This window comes from Bidens hawaiensis, unplaced genomic scaffold (genome assembly GCF_021521415.1).
Source record: "Bidens hawaiensis isolate Kalapana, Puna unplaced genomic scaffold, B.hawaiensis_p1.1 tig00017353_1, whole genome shotgun sequence".
Classification (NCBI taxonomy): domain Eukaryota; kingdom Viridiplantae; phylum Streptophyta; class Magnoliopsida; order Asterales; family Asteraceae; genus Bidens; species Bidens hawaiensis.
In genome coordinates, this window is record NW_027492628.1 from 327,841 (window position 1) to 340,471 (window position 12,631).

Consider the following 12,631-nt stretch of genomic DNA (forward strand, 5'->3'; position numbering starts at 1 on the left):
AGACGCCTCGCGCGCAAGCTGTTATTATTCTTACGGCTCATAAGACGCCTCGCGCGCAAGCTTTATTATTCATACAGCTCATAAGACGCCTCGCGCGCAAGCTGTTATTATTCTTTCAGCTCGTAAGACGCCTCGCGCGCAAGCTTTATTATTCATACAGCTCATAAGACGCCTCACGCGCAAGCTGTTATTATTCTTATGGCTCGTAAGACACCACGCGCGCAAGCTTTATTATTCATACAGCTCATAAGACGCCTCGCGCGCAAGCTGTCATTATTCTTATAGCTCGTAAGTCGCCTCACGCGCCAGCTTCATTATTATTACGGCTCATAAGTCGCCATGCGCGCAGGCTTCATTATTCTTATAGCTCGTAAGTCGCCTCACGCGCCAGCTTCATTATTATTATAGCTTGTAAGCCGCAACTCGCGCCAGCTTCATTATTATTACAGCTCATAAGTCGCCATGCGCGCAGGCTTCATTATTATTACAGCTCATAAGTCGCCATGCGCGCAGGCTTCATTATTCTTATAGCTCGTAAGTCGCCTTACGCGCAGGCTTTATTATTCTCATAACTCTCAAGCTGCCTCGCGCGCAAGTTATGTTACATTATTATCAAGATGCGCGCTCCATCTTTTATCAGGCCTCGCGCCACTATGATGCCTGCTATATCTTATCTATGACAGGGCACCATCATTATCATAAGGACCGCAACATGTCACCATCATGGGGAAAACCTCCCAAAACTCAAAGACAATAAAGACAAGGCCAAAGAAAAGGGAAAAAACCGCCTCACACCTTATAAAGTCCAGCGCTCCACCTAGACGCTTGCGCGCCCAGGAGCAACGCTGGACTTGGGGGGCTTGTAGGGGTATGGTACTAAAACCCGGTTCTACGACCCTAAATCTATTATGTTTTGCTTATTTTATTACATGGACTAATACAATGTTATTGGGCTGAGGGGGTTTTGTGGAGGTAACCCTAACTGGGCTAGGCCCATTAGGGTACCATGATGGTGGCCATGAGACTCTCTATATAAGGAGGTCTCCACCTCCTTATTCAGTGATCATGCTCAATAAGAGCCGCCACCACTTTTTTGTGTCTGTAAACAAGAAATCCTCAGGATATCTTAGCAGTCACCTCCACACCTCCAAAAAGCCATCGCAGGTCTCAAGCAGCTGATGAAGAAGATCAAGACGTGGTTCGTTCATCTCGAAAATCCGTGGAAACATCGTCATGGATCAGGTCAGATTCATTTCGTGCTTCGACAGATCTACATAGTGATGGAGAAAGATAATGAACACAATTACATCTCTAACTATCATAAAAGGTGAGTGATGGAGACAAAAAGAAAAAAAATATTTATATATTAATTATGATTGAGAGTCATATATAAAATTTTGAACCATGCGTAAATAAGACCCTTAAAATATAACTTAGGCTAAGGGGTGTGGGGCTTCAGCGGGGGCGCGAGAGCCCCTCCGCTCGCGCCCCCAGGCGCGAGCACCACACCACCGGGGCGCGAAAGGGGCGCGAGAGGGGCGCGAGCACGGAATTCAAAGCAGGCGCAAGGTGGTTCGCGGGACCTGTAGGCGTAAAGGGACATTGGGAGACGTGAAAGAGCCGTTGGGAGTACAGAAATGAGCCGTTGGGCTCTTTAATTTAATAAAAAAAAAGTATTCTTCCTATATATAAACCCAATATCACATAAAACAATTACCACACCCAAAATCACATAAAACAATTACCACAACTTTAAAAAAAAACCCAAAATCAACCCATCTTCCAAACTTTTTTTTAAAAACATGTCTGGAAATTGGTACCCAAACCTAGATTCAGGTTATAGTTACGACGATTTATGGTCGTCACCAGACCAATCGATGTTTTTTTCGGGGTCGCAAGAAACATCCGGCTTTCAACCTTCCAACATACAACCGTCTCCTAACTTTGTTGTTCCGGAGACACAAGAATCACACGGTGATGCTACGGGAGCAAGAAGACGCGTCCACCGGAAAAAACAACTTACAACGAACGGGCCGGGACCGGCTTCGACTCCGAGGACGAAACGGAAAACCACTCCGTGGTCATCGGATGAGAAGGAAGCCTTGTGTCGGGCTTGGATAGTCATTTCTGAGGATCGGCGTTGCGGTAATTGTTTTAACGTTTTTAAAAATGATTTTTAATAAAAAAGTTAAATAAAAAAGTTAACTGGAAATCTAATTTAATTATTCATTTTGCAGCCGACTACCAAAAAAGCAAGGTTTTTTGGACAAAGGTTAGGGAGACGTTCTATACGCTCGTTGGGAGTACAGAGCGAAACGCCGATATGATTTCGGGTCGGTGGTACGAAATCAGAAAATTTGTCGGCTTGTTTACTAATCTTTTCAACAGGAACGCCGGTCGTATGAGACCAAGTGGCAGTGATGATTTGGCGGTTTACAATTTCACTGTCGAAGAGTGGAAGCAGGAGTGTTTGCGGAGGTATGGGACGGTGAAGACGTGGGACGATGTAAAGTTGTGGGAGAGGTTGAAAAGGTGTTCCAAGTGGGTTGAGCTGGTGGCGCCGGACCATGATGCGGAAGTAGGGCCGAAACGGACTAAAACTAGTTCGTCTGGAGCGTATAGCACTTCTGCCGGGTCGGATTGCCGCGTTGGATTCGACCTAAACATTGCGGGGGAGGAAACGTCTTCACCGCCGAGGAGGCGGCCATTGGGACGGGACGCCAAGGGGAAAAAACCGGCTGAGGGGGGAGCCGTAAACATCGTCGATCTTGTTGAATCCCTCAATAAATTCAACAAAACCATGGAGGTGGTCTCTAATGACAAAAAGGAAAAAAGTCGAATGAGAGATTTGGACTTCCTTACAAGAGACTTCAGTAACCTAAATCCGGTCGATCAAATGCTGATGGAAAAGCAAAAGGAACGTATCCGAAAGAGGTTGATCGAAGAAGACCAAGCCGAAGAATAAGAATAATGTTTTTTTAGTACTTTAATTTTTTTTTTATTTTTAGATATTAATGTGTTTTTTTTAATGTGTGTTTTTTTTAATAATTTATGAGTTTTTTTAATAATACGTTTTTTGAATATATTTATAAAAAAATAAAAAAAAAATCCGCTGGAGCCCCTGCTGGAGCCCCTCCACACCAGGGCCAGGGGCTCCAGCGGGGCTCCAACACCCATCTTATCCAGTTTCTCTCTCTGCCACACGTCACAATATTATTAGCTGGAGCCCCCCACTCGCGCCCCCGTTAGAGCCCCCCACACCCCTCAGCCTTATACAAACACGCACATAATCATTATTACAGTGATAACTATTATAACAATAAATCAAACAAAGTTATTATAGTAATTTAACTTATCTTACCTAGTTAAATGAAACATGAACCTCTCCTAACATCCTTAGAAACAAAGTTGTTGATCAACTTTTCGTAAATCATTCTCTCTAATATACACGGTCCTTAACAACTATCATAACTATCTCCTTATTTATTTAATTGTAGACATTGTGAGTCATAGGTGGGACTTCAACAACTTCAATTTTCACAATTTTCGTTTTACAGTTGCACTCTGAAAATCTGAAATAGGCAACAAAACTCTACATACAATCACTGCATTAGCATTGGTAAGTAAACTTAAAATTAAAAGTTCAATAACCTTAAAATGTTTTTTGTTATTATATCAGTTTCAATCACAAAACCCTAAAGAAAAGCAATATTTTATATTAGTTTTTATTATTTGCTGGTAAAGTGGTAATAGTTTAATATAATATCTATAAAACTAGAAGCCAAGTCCAAACTTCAAATTCAAACTTTATCCACAACCACCAGTCCTTTTGGTTTAAAACGTGTATGAGATCCAAATGTAATTTCTTCAAATTTTCTAAAGTTTCACGTAAGAAAAGCCAAATCAACGAGTAAGTGTACAAGAATGGGAGAGTGACATATGGTCCAATCACACAACTACACAAGGTTAACTTGTGAAGTAGCCAGCTAACCGATAGGGCCTAGTGTGTGGATAAACCATGTTTAGGCTGGCCCACTTGAAAGTTGCCGCTAGGAGTTTAGAGAGGAATTTTTCTAAATACGTCGTCCTTTTTTTTTTCTAAAAAACCCCAACAATACGCTTCCTATAGGCCCCACATATGCCAGCCTTATACGAGGCGTTTAAATGGTGTGAAGTGTTTCTAGTAGGACCCAAAAAATTTTATATTTAAAATTGCTTTTATGCGAGCTTATAAGATCATTCGGAGTCATAATGCCTTACTTCCCGACATTTTAAGTCATGTGGTGTCCAGTCAGTATTTAACATTTTGTAAAAAATGAGCGCAACCATAACTATGTTTCAATCATTACTCAATCATTTTCTCTTAATATTTTATTATTTAATTAAAACTAAACAAATAAAAATAGATTAATATTCCATTCAATAAATTAAAAATAGAAAAAAAAAACACATAGATTATAAATTTAAAATACATAAACACTTGAAACAACTCGTTTTCCAATAAACAAAATACACAAAAATACTATTCCCAATTCCATCATTTGATTTCGTTATGACTTCATACGTTCCGTTACGCGAGCGTTAATTTGTCTCATCGTATTTTGCCATTTCGAGCACACTTTGTTCTCTGTACAACCGCTTGATCCTCCCATCTGTAACAAAATAGGTTACAAACTCGTGGCAAAAAAACCCGACGTTCGTTGTTCCACGGGGTCAAAGTCTTCGGAAACATAGACCCAAGCTTTGGCTAATGCTACCTCTTCTTCATGGGTCTGTATCCGTAACCATACCCTAATTATCTATTGAGAATTTGGTTGCTCCATAAAAAATGAGGGGTATTTGTTGGGTTACTTGAGAGAAATGAAGATGATGAAGAAGATGGTTTAAAATTATTGAAATGAAGGTTTGTTTTATTATATAAATAAAGGTATCTATATTTTTTTTTTCAATGCCCAGCGGTTATATTTATTAAAATGCGTGCCGTTTGAACGTTATGTACAAAATGCTACATCAAAAGAATTGGCTGATAATTGCTACATCAAAAGGCCCCCCCCCCCTCCCACGCATTTTGGCACAAAACGCCTACAACAAGGCTCCAGTACGAATGGTCTAAGTTGCTTTCGAGTGACTAGCAATCTAGCATCATAAATTTATAACATGTAAATTTAAGTAAATAGATCACAACGATATTAGAGATGTATAGAGAATGAAAATGATGGAGATATAGATCAATAAGAAAGTAACTGTTCAAACTTAAGAAGTATATAAAAATTTATAAAGATCTATTAGTGGTGTTTGGAGATATATAAAAAATATACAAAAATAAAAATACCAATAAAAAGATTGATTGGTTATTGGCCTCACATCTTTATTAGATTAAGAAATATAAGCGAGAAAAATAAATAACAATAATAAAGATTTATGAATTAAAAACGTGAATAATGGGTTTCTCAATGGAGACCCAAGCTTAATCCGGAATTACAACATTTTAAAGGGGACATGATGGCTCAATGAAAATGAAGGAATACTGGAATCTTTATGATTTACGGTTTGATCACGAGGGTGTTCGAGTTTTACCTTCAGTGGGGCGAGTGAGTTTTCCCAGAACTGAAGAGAACTTGGAGGCAGGGGCGTCTCCGAGAATTTAAATACCTCGGGCGAGCCAAAATAAAAAGGCCCGTAGGCCTTAACGAAAATTTTTGATACGCTAGCGAACATGGAAACTTTTATCGACCGATTTATTATAAGCATAAGCAATTCTGAACATGCCATTATCTCACTGACCATTGCAAATAACCTCATTTTTAACATCAAAAAACATATATATGTAATATGTATAAAAAAAAGTTTGTGCCCCCGAAACTTATGTGCCCCGGCCAACGGTGCGGCTCGCACACCCTCCGAGCCTCCCTGCTTGGAGACGCTTAAGGGCTCCTTACGGGTGAATTGGTCCAGTTGGCGGTGACCTTTAATCATTGAATCACTTTATACAAAAGTACGTAGACATTCTATATTTGTTATATTTGTTGATCGTTAAGAAAATTACGAAGCACTGTGTATAAGCCCCATCCATCTACTAGTTTTCCCAAACCCAATATCATGATGGCTTACAAAGGACCACATTAACAATGGGCTGGTCTAACTTCTAAGATGAGTCAAAGGGCCCTGGACAGCAGTCATTTCATTTGTCTTGAATAACAAGAATGCATTTTGTTGTCACTTGTCACCATTTTCAATATTCAAAAGGTTTTGCATTTATTTACGTTTTCACTTGGTAACTCGCGAAGGGGGGCAGCTAAATGACATTCATATTGATGGGAGAATGACAATTTCTAACAAAACCCGAAACACTAAATGAAAATAAGCAGGTTTTGGGTTATGTACATGAAAGTATGAAACAAAAAAACCAATGCGTGATAAAAAAATCGGACCTAAATAAAAACCGATTGTTTTGTTTTATTTTTACTTTTGTAAAAAATGAATTTTTTGTTCGGTTTCGCATGTAACTAGAATCGGAAAACCCGAACCTAACCAAATTTATGAATTTGCATTACTAGTATTGAATTTTCAGTATTTTTTTCTAGTAATGTATAATAATTTAGCAAATAGTGCTAACCTTTTTTTTTTAACAACTAAATATTATTATATACTATGGGGAAATAATCTTTGACCACCAAATTCACACCTAAACCATCTTACCACCCCACTAAAATGGGAATGACAGCAAATTGTGCCAACTTAATATTTTGTGCAAATTTTTTTCGCCAAAAAATTTGAAGCCTGAATTGTAAACTGAGAAAAGCAAAACCAAACGAAAACCAATAAAACCAAATCTGAACCCTAACGAAAACCGAAAGAACTGAAATCACATTGTGTAAAAAAAAAACTCAACAACCAAATTTTTGGTTTTTGGTTCGCCTTTAACCCATTTAATATATATGTTGTCTTTATGTTGACATTTTTATTAAACAGTTCGTGTCCAGTTCACTATAAGCCCTTTAACACGAGCTTGTTTAATTAATTAAACAAGTCAACCCACCAACCTATCTAACTCATTTTTTTCACAACCCATCAACCCGAGTAACACAAATATCTTGAATAGCACGAGCCAACCGGTTTTAAACGTCTATATAATGAGTTAAATGGTTTGTACTCATCTTACACTGTTATAACTGTGTTAAGGTTAGGATTGATGTTTTGTACATGAATAAATATACGTGTCCATAGTCGGTTAATTTAACCCGCTAACTCGAAACATGGGAACCGAATGTATAATAATGATTATGGATAATCCAAGGGACAAAATGTAGTGTGGTGGACGGTGGTGTTATAGCCATGAATTATTTTTTAATGTTAGTTAATGATTAAATGATTGGCTGGGTTAGCAGAAAAATACTTTGTTACCAACTGAGCACTGATTTGGCTAGTGGAATAAACAATAAAGAATATTTTTTGGATGATCAAAAATAAATGGACGGTGGTAAGTGAGAATGATGAGGTTCACATATGTACAAAATCAATCATCATATCCAACTCAAAATAATAAGGATTTTGAATAATATGCAAATGTGACATTATTAATAATCGAATATGCAATTTTGAATATGCATATAAATTGCTTTCTTCTCTTCTCATTATCTACCACTCAAATACTTCAAACTTCTCTAACACTAAGCTTTAGAAGAGTAACTAAGTAATGGGCAAAGACGTTGAGGTTGGTGGCCATGACTACGGCGCAAGAGACTACCAAGACCCTCCACCGGCTGACCTATTTGACGCCGAGGAGCTAACCAAATGGTCCTTTTATCGAGCCATCATTGCTGAATTCGTCGCCACCCTTCTCTTCCTTTATATCACTGTCTTGACTGTTATTGGCTACAAGTCACAAACCGACCCCACCCACAGCTCTGACCAATGTGGTGGTGTTGGCATCCTTGGCATCGCTTGGGCCTTTGGTGGCATGATTTTTGTGCTCGTCTATTGCACTGCTGGCATCTCTGGTAAATTAATTACTTCTCCCCTTCAATAGTTAACTATTTAATTAATTAGATAATAATAACGTTCAAAGTTTCGATTAGTGGATATGTTGTGATGATGAATTGAATTTTCAGGATGACACATTAACCCTGCGGTGACATTTGGGTTGTTTTTGGCTAGGAAGGTAACGCTTCCCAGGGCGTTCTTGTACATAGTGGCACAATGCTTGGGTGCCATTTGTGGGTGTGGTCTGGTTAAAGCTTTCCAAAAGACTTACTATAATACTTATGGAGGTGGTGCCAACGAGCTTGCGGATGGATATAGTAAAGGCACTGGCTTGGGTGCTGAGATCATCGGCACATTTGTCCTTGTATACACCGTATTCTCAGCCACCGATCCCAAAAGAAATGCACGTGATTCCCATGTCCCGGTAAGTACGACTAAGTACTCTACATGATACATTATTTATTATTGTTGTATGTGTATTTATATGTGTTTTGATTTAAGGTTTTGGCACCTCTTCCTATTGGATTTGCTGTATTCATGGTTCACCTGGCCACCATCCCCATCACTGGTACTGGAATCAACCCGGCTCGTAGTTTTGGTGCAGCCGTCATGTACGGAAAAGACAAAGCTTGGGATGATCAAGTAAGTTTTATCATCTATATCATGTCTACTACACCATCTCGATAAGTAAGTTCGAATATGCTAAACGTGTTGACTTTTGTGTAGTGGTTATTTTGGGTGGGACCGATGATCGGAGCCACCATCGCCGCCTTCTACCACCAATACGTACTAACAGCAAGTGCAACTAAAGGTCTTGGATCCTTCTCGAGCAATGCTTAAGCTATGAGTGCTTTTGGAAGAAATTGTATAGATTTGTCTTGTTTTATGAGTGTGAATTGTGGTCATGGGGCACCTAGTTTTTTTAACGTGTCCAAAAGACTATACTTACAAGTCCTTTGATTTTTTTTTTAATTTCAATTTCAGAACCTTTTTCATCCCCAAAGTAACGATGAATAAATAAAATCAATTTAATATTTTTGTTTAGCCATTTGAGATATAAATTAGGGGTGTGCATGTGTCAGTTTGGAGCAGTTTTTGGCCAAACCCATAACCATAACCGATATAGCGGTTAATATATAACCATAACCATAACCGATTCGTCATGGCGGTTTCGGTTAATCGGTTTTAACGATTATAACGAGTCGGTTAACCGTGATTAAGATAAACAATCCTTCCGTATGATTGTGAACACTGAATAGCCGCTAATTGTATTGTGGAATTCAAATATATTTTCTTTTTTACTGCAATTTATGGAATATACATATCTAATTGACATATTAAATAATTGAAATGAAAATTTAGATTGACAATTATGGAACATAAGAATAAATATGGTAACCAATATCACCAATATTATTATTATTGGCCTAAATCCTAGTAGGTGTGGAGAACTTTTTTCTGTGACAGACTAACAAAAATAAGTGTAAAAGTTACATAAATGGGGTGGTTCGGTTATGGCGGATTTGAAACTAACATTAACCAAAACCGATCCATATTTGGCGGTTTTCAAAAATTCATTAAACCGACTCATCAGTTATATCGGTTATCGGTTAAAATCGGTTTTTTTATGTCGGTTATGGTTCGGTTTGCGGTTATGACAGTTAATTTGCTCACCCCTAATATAAATGCACACTTTCTCGATGTGTGATTAATGCAAAAACCAGAAAATAGTTACCAAATAGCCAAGATCTTATCTTTCAAGGAAACATCAATGAATATTTAAAGCATTTTTGTACAACGTCACTAGTTTACAAGAAAGTAGATAAGAAATAAACTATCTTTAGTTTTAAGCCCAAAAGTTCGGCGTAGGTAATGATAGTGATTTTACTTATACATTTAACCAAAAAAGTGTAGAAAAATACAGACTATAATGTGTATTAAAGATAGGGGTGTTCTTCGGGTTCGTTTCTCGGGTTTCGGGTTTTTCGGGTTTCAAAGTTTTAAATCTTGACTCGAAACCTAAATCGAAACATAATAGTTGTAATGACAGCAATTGATTAGGACCATATTTTGATAAAATTAGTTGCTAAGACTAAACCTATTATACCTAAAAATATATTTAATTTCAAAACTAAAAGTTTATTCGGGCTATTCGGGTCGACCCGAAACTTATAAATAAAACCCGAGAACTAACCCGAATTACTTCGGTTCGGGTTCGGGTTCAGGTTAGTCTTTTCTCGGGTTTCGAGTTTCAGGTTAGTTCGGGTTCGGATACGTGTTTTCTCGGGTTGGGTTTCGGGTTTCGAGTAAAAGTGAAGGCCCTAATTAAAGATAACAAACCCTTTGTTTAAGTTTCCTTCTAGAAGGACAATGGCCAAGAGATTGTTGGTCAATATTTACATAAGAGATTAAAAAAACTAAACAATACTTTAAATGATCAAATTGTAGCTCACAACAGACACACATATCATAAACATTTGTTCAAAACTATGATTATACTTGTCTTAATTATAGTACATTCTGTTGATGATGATTGAGTTCTAAAGAAGAAAATTATGAACATTTGGCAAATTCCAAATCACAAGGGTGAGATAATAGGAATGGTAGTTTATAAATGTTTACAAAGACGGGGCATTTATAAGGTTTTACGATAATTACATATAATACTTCATCAAACGATGGAGCAATGATATTAAAAAAAATGGTTAAGGTCCCCATGCTACTGTGGTCAAAGATGGTTTGAACCATTATGTCGACTCGATAAGTACAACTTGATATGCGGCAACTTGTTATGGTATTTAAGATCATCTTATTCCTGGTATCAATGTTTTCAAGAGAGTGTTGGTATCAATGTTTTTCAAGAGAGTGTTGAGAAAAAAAAACGATTGCAAAAAGAAATCGTGTCTCGACGTTTATACTCGGTGGAATTCGACATTTCTAATGTTGGAGACGTTGATTATTTATGAAAGCACATTTGATAGGTATACTTTTGTTTTTAGTATTCTATATGTTTTTTTATTGATAATCTATATGTTGTCTTAACATGCTTTTTTTATGGACTTCAAGATGTAGATTTCAATTAAAGATCTTACTTCCATTTAGAAATTGAAGACGATGAGGGGAGTTCGAGAAAGATAAGAAAGAGCGATATTGTTTTGGGGGCACTTAATGCATTGGGTTGGACTTGGGAGAAAGCAATAAATTTAAATTTATTTTTATTTTCATGTTGATATGTTTTTTAATAGGTCATTTGTGAAGTATTTGACAAACTTTTATCATGTGACTAAGAAAATTTCAAGGTCTAAGTATGTGACCGACTAATCTCTTGTTTGGTGAGCTTTGCATAATGCAAGCCATCAGAGCAAAGATGTCTTTAAAATAGTGATGATAATAAGAACAAGATGACCAAGTTGACGTAAACAAAGTTCGATAAATATTAAGGGGTTGTTTGGTAGTCTCTTAATGGTCATTAAGAGACTACCTTTTAATGGTTCATAACTTCTTATTGGTTAAGAGGTAGTCTTAAGTCTGAATTATTAAGAGGTCACCATTAAGAGGTAGTCTCTTACTGACCATTAAGAGGCTACCAAACAACCCCTAAGCCAATATGGATTTGATACTGTTGTTGGTAATTCTAGACCATGTTCACAAGTTGGTAAATATGAAAGGGTCTAAGTTGATAAGTTGGTCAATTTGGTTTAGTTCTTTAATTGTAATATGATTATTATGGTAATGTCTTGATCACCAAGTTAGGGTCAGATTGTAAATACAGGGTGTGGTTAGATGCTTTCGACATGTGATCAATAGAGAATTATCGTAACAAATTTTTGAGTCAGTTTTCTCTTGTATTATTAAAGTGCTTGATCGATCATGTGCCTTGAACTGTATGTGACTTTAGTTTTGGACTCATAGAATAAAAGGTTTTATCTTAGTGATTGTTTAGGGTTAATGCATGGTGAAGACATCGAGGAAGTTGAGAAATTTATGAAGCTAATTGAAAAAAACATTGGTTGAGTTCTTCAATAATTATAAGTTTAAACACAAACATAAAAGGTTCGGTTTAGTTAAACTCGATTAACGAAGACACATTAACCATAACAATAACCGAATAGTTGCTTAACAAGGTTCACTTAACCACCGGTTTTGTTCGGTTATAGTTAACTTTGGTAAATTTTCAAGTTTGAGTCGAAAAATTTAACCTACTAACCTGACACATGGGAACCGAAACATATTAATGATTTTCGAGGGACAAAATGTAGTGTGGAGGACGGTGGACTTATAGCCAGGAATTTTTTTTTCAGCGTAGAAAATGTTAACTTATATTATTGGTTGGGTTAGCAGAAAAATACTTATTAGTCACTACCGACCAAGCACTGATTGGCTAGTGGAATCCAGGTGGCATAAACATTATTTTTTGAATGATCAAAAATAAATGGACGGTGGCAAGTGAGAGTGATGAGGTTTAACATATGTACAAAATCAATCATCATCACGAACTCAAAATAATAAGAATTCTGAATATGCAATTATATGTTACATCATTAATAATCGCATATAAATTGCTTTCTCCTCTTCTCATTTCCACCACACCAACACCTCTATAACTCTCACACTAAGCTTTTAAAGAGTAATTTTAAAGAGTTAAGTA

General features: G+C 37.1%; 1 pseudogene across 1 annotated transcript; it reads left to right on the top strand.

Moving 5' to 3' along the window:
* The first annotated feature begins 7,450 nt into the window (after window positions 1-7,450).
* Window positions 7,451-8,890, top strand: LOC143553720 (aquaporin PIP2-4-like; annotated as a pseudogene). Its single transcript, XR_013138883.1, has 4 exons — window positions 7,451-8,000; window positions 8,112-8,407; window positions 8,485-8,625; window positions 8,710-8,890. The product of XR_013138883.1 is annotated as an aquaporin PIP2-4-like (transcript).
* Window positions 8,891-12,631: the final 3,741 nt, after the last annotated feature.